The sequence below is a fragment of the Euphorbia lathyris genome, chromosome 7 (assembly GCF_963576675.1).
Source record: "Euphorbia lathyris chromosome 7, ddEupLath1.1, whole genome shotgun sequence".
NCBI lineage: Eukaryota > Viridiplantae > Streptophyta > Magnoliopsida > Malpighiales > Euphorbiaceae > Euphorbia > Euphorbia lathyris.
The window spans coordinates 85,668,898-85,687,621 of NC_088916.1; positions in this window are offsets into that span (position 1 = coordinate 85,668,898).

Consider the following 18,724-nt stretch of genomic DNA (forward strand, 5'->3'; position numbering starts at 1 on the left):
TTCAGGGTTCTTGCTTTTATATCTACCATCTTTTTAATTGTTTCCTCCATTATAATGATTATTAGACTTGTCATACTTGTTATCCACTTCAATTTCTTTTCCATCAAACTTATTAGGGGTTGCAAAGGCAAAATAAATTAAGATACATAAAACTCATAATTACAGCTAAAAATAATCCTTATTAATAAAGCTCAAATGCATACACATTATGTACATTGAAATTTCAATTTTTTTATGTATTTATGAATATGGGATTCAATGATCTAAAATGTGCAAAAGCAAGATATTTGATTTATAAATGAATTGGATGACTCTTTAGTGGCCAAAAACATATAGCAAGAACTCTTTAGTGGCCAAAAACATATAGCAAGAAATAAAAACTGATGCAGCAACCATTAACAAAAGAATCAATCAAACAGTTGCAAACTAAAACAACAAAAGAACTTGCCATTTTATGCAATAAGAATTACACTAATGCCACTTGATAAAAAAAATAAAAATAAACTACACAAGTCTATAATTTAACACCATAATGAACAATTGTTCCAAAACAAAAACTTCATGGTTCTTTCTTTAGATAATGCAAATTTAAAAACAAAGATGGATAAGTTAACCTAAACAAGAAATTAGTAATTCTAAACTTCAATTTACTTGTAGCCTCCTACCATCTTAGTGCTACACTGCAATTAGTGTTCCATATTTTTTTTTCTTCTGATTGGTATGGGTGCCCAGAAGAACAGTTATCTTTTTGTCCATCAATCCAATCTTTTTGTTGCTTGTCTGACAATAATTCTTGTATATCAGCAATTTGAACATAATTTTGAGATAGAAACTGTCTCATTAAATGAGTTTTTGTTTCCTTCCACATAACATGCATCTATTGTCTTGCTGAATCATAATATCCTTATGCACTACTTATGAAGCACTTATTGCAGTAGCCTACCTCTCTCTTTCGGCAAGCTCAGAACCACAAAACTTTGATCACTAATTGATTGATTTGACGTATCATTTATGTCATCTTCAAAATCTGAAATACACAACATTGGTTCCTCAATTGTTGAGTCTCTCATTGCTTCATGAGATGTTGACTTCAGGGAAAGTGTGCAACCAGAGACATTAACACTGAACTTTATAAAATGAATAGACCAACTTTCAATGATTTCCTCTTTATCTAGCACCCAATTTATGTCGATTTGGTACCAGGAGGAACTTTTTTTTTTTAAATACTAAACAGAGAGGCAACAATGGATAGCATGAAAAAAGCATGATCTCTGCCAATTATAATCAAGAGTTGCTAAACAATGTAACTTACTGAAGGTTCATGGACTAGGTAAGGAAATTTGTTAAGAATGCTCACTATATTTCCAAGACAAGCAATGAGTGAGTCCCCTTGCTGTCTTGCAAAATCAGTTTCGGAATCCTGAACGCTTTTCGGGTCAGTCACTCCATGTTCTGCTGTCCCAGGAAGATTGCCTTGAACTACAACAAGGATCGTTTCTGCATTCTGAGACAGATTCTGAAACGCGGCCAGTTCTTCTTCTCCTAATTGTCCCATTATCTTGTTTTTTTGTGCGCGTACGATCTTTTTGGGGCTCTTTTGAGGTTCATCTTCAGCATTGGTACCAGGAGGAACTTGAATTGAAATAGTCAGCTCTTCCAGAGTTTGAGTCCATGAATGATTCTCCATGTCTAGACCATTGCCTTCATTTGGGTCTTTTTTCTCTTTCTCCACTGATGACTTTGGGTACTGAAGCTTCTAGGTTTGGGCTTAGTCGAAGTATGGGACATGTACTTTAGATGATGGAAATGATGGTGATTGTAGAACCACTGCTGTTTGTGATGCCATGTGCCTGCACATAATCATTTTTAACTAATTTGTCACTTATATATAATTTAATTTGAAGCACTATATCTGAAATATTTCAAGTTGTGACATGGTTGGTGCAAATTACATGTATATATGTATCTAGGCATGCACTTGTCTATGTATATGCACATGTACCAGTGTTTATATTATATACATTAGAGCTTCTCAAATAGTTTATAATAAAGGCTATTCTCAAATCTTTAGCCGAACAATTACTAATAATAAAAGTACTTTCTTTTGAGAAGAGCATTTCTACATTCATTGAAGAGAATATAAAGTTCAAAACATGTATTTAACTATTATATTATTGCTCAATTTGGTATTATAAGAATATATTCACCATTTTGTATGTAACTATTGTTTGTATATTAATTCCCATAAATTCTGAAGACCATGGAACACATATGCATGTAATATATCAAATACCTAAGAATAACAACAGAAATTATTGAATCATTTTTCTCAACTATTAAAGTATACAAGTCATTAGGATTTGAATATAGCAGTTGATCATGCAACTTGAGAACACAATGAATCAAAATAAAAACATCATATTTTTCGGTTTAAATAATGCAGATTTAACAAGTAAAAGAAACATGTTAATAATAATAAGAGATTTATCATTCTAAACATCAAGTAACACGGGAGTTTATTCGCCGACAACATTCTGCAATCGTTGCTTGAATATCTTTTTTTTTCTTCTGAGTTGCATGAGTGCCTAAAACATCAACTGAAGCACTCACATCTAGACATGGATTTTCTTCCAATTTCATTACCGTTGTTTTTCCTGTACAAAATTAAAATTATCATATGAATTAATAAAGTTAAAATTAACCTTCTTTTCAATTAAAATCAGCATTTGAATAAAAATTAGCACATCTTAAGTTTTTTGGGATAGGTAGATCTATTCAAATATCTTTTAATCACAACATTTTACAAAAAAAATAAGACTATATTCCAGATTTTTACACATTTATTCACGTTTGTTTTATATATATATATATATATATATATATATATATATATATATATATATATATATTGAAAGACCTTGTAAAAATATATTCAGGATCTATTCAGATTTCCCAAATGGGTTTCAAAAAAACAAATATATGAACTGCACAATGGCTTACCTTCCTTGCTCGCCTCATCAGCCATGGTTATATATCTCTCTACAGAATAGGTCGATGAAGGCTGTGAGGGCTCTGCCTCTCCATTATATCTATTCGGAGCTAATTCCAAATAGTCTTTTTTGTTGATATGAGATCTGATCAAATATGATACTCAAAGTTAGATCTCTCTAAATCTAACATATCAATCACCTTTGACAATAAATTTCTTTATTCTGTTGATTAAAATTACTTAAAAATAAAAGAAATTGTGAATGAGAGACAAAGATGAATAGAAGAGACTGACCTGATCTTATTTTTGGAAAAAAAATTGCAAGAGAAGAGAAGCTCTATCAAACTGGTTTTCAAAGACACTGAATGAGAAGACAGCGAATTAAAAGAGCATCAATTAGGGTTTTATTGAATTAGTTAACAGAGAAAAATGCAAAGGTCAAAGCCCAATATTCTATTTGGCTTTATATAAAGAGAACCCAAACTATTTGTTTTTGTTCTTTAAAAAACATAATAAAAAAAATTAAGGGAGCTATAATTCTTCCAAAAAAAATTGAGCTCAAAGTAATATTAGGGATAATGTGCAAAAATATCAGTAACGTTTAAATTCAGACGTAATTTTACCACTAACATTCATATGGTGCAATTTTAGACCTTTTAATTGGCAGCCATAAGCAATCGATCAATTTGAGAAATAATTCATTAAACTTCCTTCTCGGTCATTAAACTTGACATCTACACTTTACATTTTAATCTCCAATTCAATTATTAAACCACAAAAATGTCACGTTTTTAAACGAACTCATATGCAATGGGTGTAAAATCAACTCAACTTGCCAACGTTAGGGGTAAAATTGATCTTGGCAAGGCCAGAGGTAAAATTGCACCATTTTAGATATTAAAGGTAAAGTTGCTTCTGCCCATAAAATATAAGGGTATTTTTACACCTTATCCGTTAATATTAAGAAAACACAATTATTTAACATTTAAAGTTATATATATGAAATTCCGAGCACATAAGTCTTAAATTGCTTCTGCATTTGGGCCCATCGCTTCAGTTGGGCCTATATATATTAGTCTCCATAAGCCCAACAATCTCCCACCTGGAGACTAAATCCTCCATCTGATGGTAGTGTCATGCCTTTAACTTAATTACCAAGGCCAGCTGAAGCCATACATAACTTCAGCTTCTCTAAGGTTACAACCTTAGTCAACATGTCTGCAGGATTCTCTGTGCCTGGAATCTTCATCAACTGCAATATCTTCATGTCCAAGAGATGCCGTATGTAGTGATACTTCAACTCTATATGCTTTGTTCTTGAGTGAAATGCGGGATTCTTTGCCAAATGAATTGCACTCTGACTGTCGCTGTACAGAATAGGATCCTTCTGCTCCTTTCCCAACTCACGCAAGAAATTCTACAACCATACCATCTCCTTACTAGCCTCAGTCACTACAACATACTCAGCTTCTGCAGTAGACAAAGCCACCACCTTCTGCAGCTTTGAAGCCTAAGAGACAGCAGTACCACCCAATGTGAAGACATATCCAGTTGTACTTCTTCTCTTATCAAGGTCACTAGATGCCAAATCTGCATCCACATATCCTGTCAACATAACTTTCTTGCCCTCAAAACATAAGGCCTTTTCTGTGGTTCCCTTCAGGTATCTCAAAATCCACTTTACTGCTTCCCAATGCTTCTTACCAGGGTCTCCAATGAAACGACTAACAACTCCCACAGCATGTGCAATATCCGGCCTTGTGCACACCATTGCATACATCAAGCTGCCAATTGCTGAGGCATACGGAGTTCTCTCCATCTGGACTCACTCTTCTCTACTCTTGGGTGAGTCATGTTTAGTTAGCTTGAAATGGCTACCCAAAGGAACCGTAGCTGGCTTGGCATCTTGCATGCCGAATCTAATCAAGACCTTCTTGATATACTCAGCTTGTGAGAGATACAGCTTTCCAGCTTTCCTATCTCTTTCAATCCTCATGCCCAGAATCTGTTTAGCTTCTCCGAGATCTTTCATAGCAAACCGCTCAAATAACTGCTTCTTCAGTTTTCTCACTTCTCGAGCACTCGACCCTGCAATCAGCATATCATCAACATATAACAGTAAAATTATATAGCCTTCATTCAACTTCCTGAAGTAACAACAATGATCAGCTTCACTCCTCACGAACTCAATTTCATGCATGAATCCGTCAAATTTCTTGTACCACTGTCTTGGAGCTTGTTTCAGACCATACAAGCTCTTGTTCAACTTGCACACAAGCTCAGCGTTATTAGACTCACAGCCCTGAGGTTGCTTCATATAGATGTCTTCATCCAAGTCCCCATGAAGAAATGCCGTTTTTACATCCATTTGCTATGGTGATGGGAGAGATGTTGGCGGATCAATAATGCTCGGATGTCGAACTTCGTTTAAGTCGGACCACTCGGCAAATGGAGTGATCGGCTTGAACTATAAAAAGGAGCGGATGGAAGCGAGAGGTCGTGGGAAAGATTGGGTGGAGGAAGAGGAGTTGTACGACTTTGAAAATAATCATGAAGGAGGTGAACTCAAGTGGAAGATTGATAAAGAGGAGGACCATTATGAAAGCGAGTTGGATAGTAACAATGAGCTTGAGTATGATGATAATGGGTCCTAGAAGGCGAATGAAGAGGAAGAGAGTGATTTTGATGGTAAGTTATATGATGAAGGTAGATTTCGTCATCATGAGAATGAACTTGATTATGATGAGGATGATGAAACCTATTATGATGAAGATGAACATCAAATCACTAAGTGGAACCAAAGGGAGGCCACATATGAAGATGAGGAGAACAAATGTCATTGTGATGATGCGTTGGAGGATGGTGAGTGGAACCAAAATGAATATACTTATGAAGCTGATGAAGGTAGGTTTTATGAAGATGAGTACCCTAGGTACCCTATCATAACAAATAATATACCTCTAGGTACCCTATCATAACAAATACCTCTAGGTACCCTATCATAACAAATGCCCGATATCGGACACCCTTTCGTAACAAATACCCGGTGTCAATATTTCATACAATCACAATATTCACTTTTCTCATTTCATTCGCAACCATTGAATATACTATCCTAGTTTAAGCTCTTATTCTCATATCTCTGACATTTTCTATAATCAAATTTACATTTACTATATATATATATATATATATATATATATATATATATATATATATATATATATATTTCTCATCCTCATGTCATCATTATCAACATCATTCTCAAATATTTTCCTACCAACATGCTCATCATCAAAGTATCATATATACATGTCAAACACATAGATCACCAATTAAACAATTTATATCAAGTAGTCAATATAGCAGTAAACATACAATCAAAGGTACCATATATTTAATTAACTACTCACCTATAACACTTGCAGATAATCTAACTAAGCGTTTCTTCAGTTCTATCGTCCGCTTGATCCTCGTGTCCTATATATACCATAATTTCTAACACGTTATTAAATATATTTACATAATCTAAAAGAAATAAACTCTATAAACTAAGATTTCTGGAACTTTAATTTGATATAAATATGCAAGTACCAAAATCACAACAATATATAATAATGATAATAATGAAACTACATGGAAAGAAATAGGATTAAAATATTAAAGTTTTTTTAAAGTTTGTTTGGTCCCAAAAGAAGAAGAAAATGTGGATTAAATCCATACCGAGAAAATTCTATTTTGGAAAGGTGTGCACCAAATTAATGGTACCAAATGGTTTCTTGTAGGAACATTATATTTATGCTTCTCCTCTTCATAACATCTACAATTTCAACTAATTTTCTTTTTTTTTTTTTTTTGATTAAAAGGGTACCTTTCATTAGATAATTAAGTTGTTTACATCATTTAAAACAACAGAATGAAAAAAACTAGGGAAGTCTTCCCATGACAAAATCTTTTGATTACTTTTTTGAGCCTTAGATGCAAGAACATGGGCTGGATTATTTGCCCTCCTTCTTTCGTGGAGCCACACTATTGACTCAAATTCATTAGCAGCTTGCTTTATGTCTTCCACCACCGTTTCTATCCAGTTGGTACACTCGATCTTCCCAGTGATCATCTTTATGGCGTCTGAAGAGTCTGAGGCGAGAATCACTCGAGACAGGCCGGCTTGTCGTGTTGCGGCAAGACTCCTTGCAATCGTTTGTAGTTCCGCGTGAAGGACATTTAGGGACTGCCCAAGCGAGCCACCACCAGCCTGCTGGATCGTACCCATATTATCACGAATTAGAAAACCAAAGGCACTGCGATTGCTATTTGAATCAAAAGCTGCATCACAATTTATTTTCAGCATCCCAGGAGGAGGGGGCTGCCATTTGATTTGTTCCTGCAGCTGTTGTTGCGCTTCTACATTACCTTGGATCCTGTTTGCCTTTTTCCTGTCTGCACCTACTATAGCATCCTGAACACAGCTCATCGCTCTGACAATGCCTAGAGGCTTGTCCCCGTGAACAACACGGTTACGTTCGAACCACATAATCCAAATTAAGCCACATACCTCTGTTAGCTCCTTCTTGGTAGCTTGTGCTACTATATTGGAGATCCAGTCAAGTGTCGAAATTCCTCCAATTTTATAGGCTTTGAGCGGGGAGTTTGAGCTCTTCCAGTATCCTTTGGAGATGATACAATCCCTGAATACATGTAATAATGTTTCTAGAGCTCTTTCACATAATTGACACCAAGGGTTCACTTTCATTTTTCTTTTAATTAGAGCCTCAGCGCATGGAAGAGCATTATTTAAGACACACCAGGTTGTATGAATAATCTTGGGAGGTAGTTGGAGTTTCCACAAGTCTTTCCATATGGAAATCGTGGAATTAGAAGATGAGGCTCTCCCCCCCAAATCTGGAAAGAATGCCGAAGCAACCTCGTATCCAGTTTTCACAGTGTAATCCCCCCATTTCGATTTTCTCCAGAAGATTTTATCAGCTACACGTCGTTGGCTCAGTGGGAGATGAAGGATAGCTGCTACCGTGTCTGAATCAAAGCACTGTTGAATTAATTCTGTCTTCCATGTGAATGTATCCTCATCGATCAGACTTGACACCCATTTAGTAGGAGGCTCATGTAACATCTGCAGGGGCCTGTTGCACGGGACATCTGGTAGCCATTTATGATTCTGTAATTCGATTGATTGACCATTTCCAACCCTCCAACAGCTTCCTTCCTCAATGATATAGCGTACCTGAATTAGACTTCTCCACACAAAGCTTGGTGCATAGCCAATCTTAGCTGAAAGAAGCTCACCTCTAGGAAAGTACTTGGCCTTGAATACCTGTGCACAGAGGGATGTCGGATTTTGGATAATACGCCAAATTTGTTTCGCCAAGAGAGCCATATTAAAAGCGTAAAGGTTGCGGAATCCGAGTCCTCCTTCCTTTTTTGCAATGCAAAGTTTGTTCCAACGAGCCCAGTGGATTTTCCGACATTCAGAATTGCCATTCCACCAAAATCGAGCAAGGATTTGCTGAATCTCGGAGCAAAAAAGTTTGCGGAAGGAGAAAACAACTCATTATGTATTGCGGTATTGCTTGAGCTATGGATTTAATAAGTACTTCTTTTCCTCCCCTTGATAGCCATCTCTCTTGCCACCCGCACACCTTTTTCCATATTCTCTCTTTAAGTGATCCAAAAATTGCTTTTTTTGATTTCCCAATCACTGCAGGGATGCCCAGATACTTTGTGAAGTGTTGGACCTCCCCGACCCCCAAGCATTCAGTTAGAGCTCTTCGTTTGTCTTCTTCCACCTCAGAGCTGAAACACATTTCGGTCTTATCGAAATTAATCCGCTGGCCGGATGCTCTCTCATACTGCTGAAGAATCCTCTTAATATTTTCACATTCGGTTCTTGAGGCTCGACAGAAAATAATCGAATCATCCGCAAAGAACAAGTGTGAGATGGTCAAACTATGCTTGCTAATCTTGATCCCGTGAACTAACCGATTAACCTCAGCTTTCCTTATCAGTGCTGAAAGCCCTTCTGCGCATATAAGAAACAAATAGGGTGATAGTGGATCTCCCTGACGGAGACCCCTAGTTGGCTTAATGTAGCCTGTCTGAGCCCCATTTATTAGGAAAGAGAAGGACACTGAAGTTAAACAGTTTTGGACTACATCAATCCACAAAGATGGAGAGCGCATTGTTGTCATCATTCCTTTGAGAAAGGACCACTCAACCCTGTCATATGCTTTACTCATGTCAAGTTTTAGGGCACACGCCCCCTTTTTCCCTTTCATTCTGTATTTCATCGAATGGAACAATTCGAAGGCAATTAGAGCATTGTCCGTGATGAGCCGACCTGGCACAAAAGCACTCTGGGACTGGTGAATGATGGCCCCCAATGATTTCTTGAGTCGATTGGCAAGAGTTTTTATGACCAGTTTATACACCACATTGCATAAGCTGATTGGCCTGAGGTCTTTAAGGTTGCTAGGATTCTTCTTCTTTGGTATTAGGGTAACCAAGGTATGATTCATTCCTGGAGGGAGGCGCCCACCATTGAGGATATTAAGCACCAGTCTGACAATATCCTCCCCAACAACGTCCCAAAAGGAAGAATAGAACATTCCTGATAAGCCATCTGGACCCAGTGCCTTAGACCTGTCCATTTGTCGGAGTGCATCCTTGATCTCCTCGGCCTCAAAAGGATATGATAGATGTTCAATCTGCTCCTCTGATAAAAATAGATCCACTGAATTCAGAATATCATCTGGCATCTCAGGTTGGGAAGTGGAGAAGAGCTCATTATAATACTGGAACACCAGTTGTGCTATATCCTCATTGCTCTCTTTCCATACCCCATGCTGATCTTGTAGCCTTCGGATAGTGTTAGACTTCCTTCTAGAGCTCGCCTTGGAATGAAAGAATTTTGTATTCCTATCTCCGCTTTGTAGCCAGTTAATCCGAGCCCTCTGCTTCCACATTATTTCCTCTGCTTCCTGGAGCTTTTCAATTTCGCTTGTAATATAGGTAATTTTGTCTGTGTCTTGGGATATCATCGGCCTACTCTCCTCCTCTTCAAGCTGGCGAGTAAGAGATTTTATCTTAGAACCGAGGTGCCCGAAATGCTTTTTATTCCAGATTTTGAGGTTTTGGGCACATAGTTGTAGCTTTTGACAGACTGTGGTCTCGTTGTTTAGAATAGGGTCACACCATGATCGTTGTACCACCTTTCGACACTCCGGATCCCTCAACCACATTTCCTCAAAACGGAAAAATCTTTCTCGGCCCGGCTTACATCCTTCTGTTACTACTAAAATGGGTGAATGATCTGAAGCCACTCTAGCCAAATGATGAACCATTGCATTTGGGAATAGAAGTTCCCAATCCACTTGACAAACAGCCCTATCCAGACGTTCACGAATCGTTTCCCCATTCTTCCTTCCATTGGACCAGGTAAACGGCGTCCCTATGTACTTGAGATCAAACAGATCACATACATCTAAACAGTTGCGAAATGCCTCCATGCTTCTGTAGTCTGGCTCATTACCACCATCTTTCTCCTTAGAGTACATGATTTCGTTGAAGTCTCCGAAACACAACCATGGTAGTGACTCTCGAGCATGAAGTTCTGTCATCAGCTTCCAGGTGAGGTGTTTTCGTGATGTTTCCGGCCACCCATATATTCCAGTACCTCTCCAACTGAGCAAACCATGTTCTTTCTCAATACCAAAATCAATGCAATGTTGGCTGAAACCTAGGATGCGTAACCCAATTTCCTTCTTCCACATTAGAAGTAGTCCTCCTGACCTACCTAACGAGTCGACAATAAAAAATTCATACTCCTGAAACCTGCGTTTCAAACCCTGAATTTCATCCTTTCTCAATCTTGTTTCCATAAGAAAGATCACCTCTGGGCAGTTGGATCTCACAATGTGAGACAATGCACAGACCGTCCTAGGGTTGCCCAGCCCCCGGACGTTCCAACTTAGGAGATTCATAATGTTAGGCGGGGTTGCCCGGCAACCTCCGCCTCTATAATCATAGCCTCTTCCGCATTGCTGTGTCGTGACTTCTTACCAGTACTCTCTGAGACCTTGATTGGTCCATCCTCTGTTGTTTTCCTTTTCCCTGCTGCCTTCTTTGGTGCTTTGAGACTCTTATTATCCTCCATTGATGCAGGATGAACATGTTTTCCTTGTAAATAATTTCTGTCTTTTCCATAGTTGAGAGAAAGAGATTTTTTGGTTTTTTGCAGGTGTGTGCGTGGCTCCTGCTTTGGGTGGCTTTCTTCCAATGATACTGTTCCCACACATGCGTGTGACGTAGTTGATGTGTTTTTTGATAGGCTACCTTGTATAATAGGGTGATTGGGATACTCACTATTGGTTCCAATATAGACCCCATGCAGATTACTGCTGTAGTCATTAAAGACGTTGGCTACTTCATGCAGACAAGGGGCCCTAATTGACACCTCATTGGTTAATAACTTAACTTCGTGCGGATTAGAGGTATATGTGGGGACTGGCTCCATTCTATCACAATAAGTGTAAATAGGACTTACTACATTTAAGATGCTCCCAGAAGATGATGGAAGGACAATTTCTGCTTGTGTTGGAGTCAAAGATAGAGCTTTGGGGTCCACATTCTCACAAGGCAAGACAGAATTGTGAGACTCATTAATTAACATCTTGGAGCTGCTGAGAGGCGGCATTAAAAACTCTTGTTCTTTAGTACGCTCTTCTTCGTTGACCGCCGGCACTGTCAGTCCACCAGCATGTTCCACCATATGGGTTTGTCCAAAAATAGGGTTGAATTCACCAGGGAGTGCAACGTCATCCCCATGCTTCTCTCCACCGTCGGTTTCCATGTCTGTGATGTCGTCTGGTACAGTAAGTTGTTTGCCGGAGTTCACTTGCAGGTTACTGGAATTAGAACCAACAAACAGTTATCTGGCTACACCCTTATTCGAACCTATCTGCTCTAATACAACTTTACTAGAGGCTGCATCAACTTTGAAAGTTCTTAATTTGAGAGGGGTTGCCCTTAGGTTTTCACTATAAGGCCACTCATCTTCATCAAAATCCTCTGGGACTTCAGCGCATTCCTCATGGACATGCCCCAATTTGCCACACCAGTAATAGAAATTTGGCACTCTTTCATACTTAAAAGAAACCCATGTTACCACCCCACTGCCATTTTTAATCTTTATACCCCTTAAGAGGGCCTTATTAATCTCAACATCCACCCGTACTCGGACGAAGTTGCACCAAGAATCTATGGCCTCACTATCTATTTCCAGCACCTCCCCTATATTGCTTGCAACTTTTTCGATAGACTCGGCATCACGGCGGTTTAGAGGAAGGTTTGAAATCCGAACCTAGAACGCACACTTATTTAAGGAAAGATCAGCAGGTTGTTCGTCTCCTTGAATGCCTCTTATGATAACCAGATTCCTCTCAAAATGCCAGGGACCTTCACGTAGCACCCTATCTTTATCTCGTTTGGACTCAAATTCACATAGGAACATGTTGTTTCCCAACTCCTTTAACTGGAAAGCCTTGACTCTCGATGCTATCATAAAAGCTTGCCCCATACCACGGAGGTTGAGTGGTTTATTTGAGAGCACTCTCCCTACCAGGCTAGGCTTAACCAAAATATCAGAAACTCTTTCCTGTTCCTGACAGAGATCAATGACTTTATCTTCTGGGTTTGTGAGCTTAACTCTGGCCATCTGAGCTTCTAAGTTGGAATCCATAGCTACTGCGATCAGTGACAAAAAAAAAACCACACAGGATGTGGGGAAGGGAGGGCGTAGGTAGGCGAATGAATGGGGGAGAAAGAGGGAGCTGTGGAGTTTAGAGAAATGAAGGCGTAGGAAGGGAAGAAGTAGAGGAAAAAAAGCCACAATGGGAAGGAACCTAACACACAGCAAAATGAAGTGCTGAGGAAAGGAGAGAAAACGTCCACTAAGGGCCAAAGTATTTTCAATTTCAACTAATTTTCTTATCAGAGAGCCTATGTTCCATGTCCCAAAGCGTAACCTATTACCCCTACCCCTACCTTTACCATTACCGTTAACGCTGTTCGGGTTTAGTGTCCTATAGACAATTGTTCTAGGATATAAACTTAATGTAAATGAAGTGGTCTTTACATCATTTGTTTTAAATAGATATGGTTTCATAAACTATATAAAGGCAACCTCTTTTAAGAACTAAATAAGTCTAATAAAAGAAAATCCTTAAGTTTCTTTAAAGTGATTATAAAGTGTTCATACAAGTAAGAAGTGAGACGAAACTTTATAATAAACTAATAAACTTAAAACCACCCCAAGTCAAGTAATATGTTTAGAAATAGGATTGACATATCACTGTTGAGACTTGCATGTAACAATGTCTTCTGTCGAGACAGAGAGCTGATCTCACAAGCTTTAGATATGTGATAGCATAAACGGCTAGGTAGAGCTTACGAAATATATATTATGATAAGTGCGTTACGACTATGGATGTGATCTTCCTAAATGCTCTATCTCTACTAGACACTACTACTTAGGGGCAAGTGTACCCCGTCGTATCAAGTAATAATCCGGTTAAGACCGGGTATCGAATCCACGGGATTTCTAACTACAAGTATTAAACGACTCGGTTTTATACGTTATCTAAGCGGTGAATACTTTGAGTTGATTCAGGGAACAACTACAAACTACTCCTAACTACGGGTGAGACAAATTTATATAACAAAAACTCTACGAAATGATATGGATGGCGATCAGTTATAAATATGACAAACAATGACTCCCAGTATATACACGGTTAATGATTTGCTCTTGCAATGACGACTACGTGTAGTGTGACCGACCAGTGAGGTACTTAGACTACGTGGTTCCTAGTCAAGGCGTGTCTAATGCTTGGGATTAGAAATTAGGGCCCGTAAGTTCTGTGGCTTGTCAATTCCTACGGTTTTCGGAGCGTCACTTCCGGTAAGGCAACACCTATATGAATCCCTAAAGATAGCCCGAATGGCATCGGAAATCGAGTTCCCCTAACCGGACTCAAGGTGCAAGCATGGAGGAACATGATTTTCTGCAGATTTCCCATGACATGCCTCGCGTATGGTGGAGTGAGCCCCGCGTATTGACCCATTCCGTCAGAAATATCCTGCATGTGGACCAAATTCAGATCTTGCTGTCTCAACCATGCCCCACGTAAACTGGGGTACGCTCCGCGTGGTTGAGCTTCTGAGATTTAATGGCCTCAAATGAGTCTTTTACGCCTCGTGTGGCCTGGCAGACGCCTCGCATATATGAGTCCCTGGAGTTTTAGATTGAAGAACTTCCCATATACGTCCCGCGTGTCGGTTGGGACGCCCCGCGTGACAGTAGTTGACTTGGAAGACCATGCAGTCTGACATTTATGATTGAGCTTATCATTGCTCATACGCCCCGCGTGTAAGGTAGGACACCCCGCGTGTCAGTGGGTAGATCCCACGTGGTGCCTACGGATTGAGCAATCATTTCTGACTTGATGTTCCACGCCCCGCGTGAAGGGTGATACGCCCCGCCTATGTCGGTGGATCTTTGCTCCTTACTCGTACCTGAAATACAATTCTCGAGAGCCGAGTTAGCTTGACGTTTTATTTTCTAAATTAATCAAAAATAAGGAAAATTAACTGAAAGTACGGAATTTCTTTTTATTTCATTATTTTATTAAAACATTCTATTTTTGCAATTAAACTTATTTATTTAATCAAAAATTAAACCGTAAATCACGTTAAAAGATAGGCACGAAACGCCCCTATCAAACCTCCTCGGACTTTAAAGTTTTACTTGTGCTCAAGTAAAAGAAATCGAAAGACAAGGGATTGAGATTATTAAGAAACAAAACGTCGGTTGGGTTTACCAAGTGCGTGATCCCAAAGCTAAAGTTTTATGCAAAGTTTTCGGCAAGTACCTACGCAAACAAATGAGTGACCAAAACTTGTTTGAAACCTCCATGATCAAATTTAATAGGCAATATTAACGGGGGTCGATTATCTTTTGAGAACCCGAAAGTACTTCACCAAGGGATTTCACTCTTACGCTCAAATTTTGGTGGGTCGGTGTTTTTGCACTCTCCTTTGCACTTACTCGAAGTCACTTTGAGTTTGCATTTTCATCCGGGTTTTTCCTCCTATGTTATGGTTTAGGCAATATTAAAAATGAACCCGGAGGGGGGTTGTAATGTGGGTGGCCTTTTAGTGGTTAATTTTTAGAAACTCGAGTTCAAATACCATTTTCATGATCGCACTGTGTTTTTATTTTGGCCTTAGCAAGTTCGTAAAATATAACTCGAAATTGCTCGGGTGGAGCTTGAGAATGCCTTTTGCTCTTTATTGTATTTTTCTTTTTCGTTTTGTTTTGAGAGCGGCAAAAAAACGATTTCGAAAGCTTATGGTGCTTACTTATCAAGGCTTTGGCTTATTTCGGGTAGTTTTGGTGCGATTTGATTTTGTTGGTATTTAAACAAGAGGAAAAAGGGTTAAATGTTAAAAGGGTATTAACAAAAAAGTCGGTTAATAGGCTCGAGGGGGTTTCCTAGAGGTTAATGAAAAAGAGAAAAATAAGTTAAGAAAAGAATTAGCCTAAGTAGGTTCGTTTTATTGTCTATTGCCATTTTTACCAAAATAAGTGTACTTAACCTGGTATTAGGTGCAAACTCTATGAGTCGAGTGAAGTCAAAGCTCTCGAAAAATTGTGAAAGAAATAGAGTTCTCGCACGAACTCTTTTAGGCTCAAAAATACCTCACAAAATTTCGGGTTAAATTGTTTACGTTCAAGTTCTCGTCAAATTTTCAACTATCCCGTCTTTATTGCTTTTTTAAATTTCATTATGGAGATGACCTTTGGGTTAGGACTCAAAGTTTTTGTCTAGTACGAACCTAGGCTTTGCATAAATTCTATAACTTCAGAATCAAAACTAAAATTTCTTAATCAAACTGATCCTTTGTGTTAACGTTTTTTCATTTAAGAACAAATAACGGAACTTTTAATTAATTTCCGAGGGAGGTAGTGTGTCGGAAAAAATTTAAGAATCAATAAATTAGTTTAATTATTTTGTTATTTATTTGATTTTTATTTTTGTTTTTGTTAGTGCAAAACAAACGGTAAGTGCGGGGTTGCACGGCCCTCCGCGTTATTAAAATGACGTCTATTCCAAGGACATCGCAAAAGAGAAGAAAAAACAAAAACAAAAATAAGGATGGAATCGAAAAAAGGACCCTTGAAGGTTAGGTCCTACGTGTGGAATGCCCAGGGGGCGCCCCGCGTAGGAGGTGCGTTTTAAGTTTATTTGAGCCAGAGACTCAGATACGCGGGGCGCGCTAAGAGGGGCGCCCCGCGTGAATTGTCTAAACAGGGCAGAGACTCGGCGGCGCGGGGCATGATGGTGTGTACGCCCCGCGTAAGCACTTTGGATTAGCAAGGGATTTGTTTTTTCGTTAATTTTTATTTAAAAGAAACAGGAGAAAGAGACAATGCATATGAAGAAAGAACAAACGGATATGATACATATAAACACAGGGTTTGAGGGATGCAAACCGAGGCTACGTTTAGAGTCGGAGTAGCTCGACTTTCTCGTGATGTGTGCATGCTTACGGTGTTTGGAGGAATGTGGCTTCGCCATGTTATGGAAGAGTGCCTCCGCAGTATATTTTCAGACGGTGGCCGTTCACTCGGTGGGTTGCGTTGTCGGAACCTTGAATGTCGACCGCTCTGGATGAGTGGGCGTTAATAACGGTGTATGGTCCCGACCACCGACTCTTTAATTTTCTTGGGAACAGACGGAGGCGAGAATTATATAGGAGAACTTGGTCCCCCTTGTTGAACTCCCTGATTTGCATGTGCTTGTCGTGCCATTTCTTCGTATGTTCCTTGTAAATCTTAGCGTTTTCGTATGAACCGAGACGAAGTTCATCAATGGTATTGAGTTGGAGGAGACGGTGTTCCCCTGTGACCTCTTCTTTCGGTATGCACCTGCGAATGATATTATCAGCACAAGATTTAAACAAGTAGGGTTCTTCCTAAAAATAGTTCTTAGCGTCGTGAAAGAACTTCTTACGTTTCTCGTAAGTAAGGTGCGGGGGAAGAATATTACCGGCCTTCTAGTTCGCCATATCGGCATACCAAAGTAAAGGTGTTACCACATAGAGGGTTTCATCGGGAAAGGTTTCCTTGAGCTCCACAATTTTCGGAGATGTGGCTTGCTCGCTTTGTAACCGGGAAAGATGGTCGACTACGACATTCTCCACTCCTTTTTTATCTCTGATTTCGATGTCAAATTCTTGTAGGAGTAGAATCCACCGTATCAACCGTGGTTTGGCATCCTGCTTAGTCAATAGGTACTTGAGAGCTGCGTGGTCAGTGTATACGATAATTTTGGATAACACAAGATATGATCTAAATTTATCGAAAGCAAAAACTACAGCAAGCATCTCTTTTTCCGTAATGGAATAGTTTTGTTGGGCTTCATTGAGCGTTTTGCTCGCATAAAAAATGGGGCGGAAAATTTTATCCACCCGCTGGCCCAAACAAGCACCTACAACCAAATCACTCGCATCATATATAAGTTCAAAGGGGAGACTCCAATCGGGCTTCACCATGATGGGTGCATTAATTAGTTTTTCCTTTAGCGTGTTAAATGCAAGAAAACATTCGGAGGAAAAACTAAATTCCGCATCCTTTAAGAGGAGTTGGGTCAAGAGGGTTGCTATTTTGGAGAAATCTTTAATGAATCGCCGATAGAACCCCGCATGACCCAAGAAACTCCGGATCCCCTTAACATTTATTGGAGGAGGCAATTTCTCAATTACCTCGATCTTGGCCGGATCGACCGCGATTCCCTCCCCGGACACTTTGTGTCCCAAAACGATACAATCTTGAACCATAAACTGACACTTTTCCCAACTAAGAGTTAGGTTAGTGTGTTCGCAACGTTGAAGGACTTTATCAAGATTTCTCAAACAAATTTCAAAGGACGACCCAAAAACAGAAAAATCGTCCATGAAGACTTCCATCAAATCCTCAATCATCTCGGAGAATATAGCCGTCATGCACCGTTGAAAGGTGGTGGGGGGCGTTAGAAAGCCCAAATGTCATCCGCCTATATGCAAATGTCCCATACGGAGGATCAACGGGGATTTGCATATAGCCGGATAGGCCATCGAGGGTACAAAAGAATTTATGTCCCGCCATTCTTTCCAACATTTGGACAATGAACAGCAAGGGAAAATGATCTTTTCGGGTGGCTTCATTAAGTTGCCTATAATCAATACATACTCGCCACCCCCGTTATTTTTCGTGTGGGAATTAATTCCCCTCGATGACTTTGTCCTCCATAAAGATGCGGTGTGTGCAAATGGTGGGGCTAATCCTTTTAATGTCGTGAATGGTCCATCCAAATGCGCCTTTGTGTTTTTGTAACACCGCAATCAATGCTTCCTCCATTTTCTCTTCAAAAGTGAAGATATAACAACGGGTAAGAAATTAGGAGGTTGCAAAAACACATATTTTAAATTAGGAGGCAAGGGTTTAAGTTCCAAAGTCGGAGGCTCTTCGAGAGATGACTTTGGTTTTGCTTTGCTATCCCGGTCCAAACCCTCAAACCGGCTCCTTGCCAACAGACATTGTTCTATCTCGGAGGAGTATTCAAACGGTTTGTTCAATGGCTCCTCATCCAAATGCTCATTACGATCTATTTCCGAAGA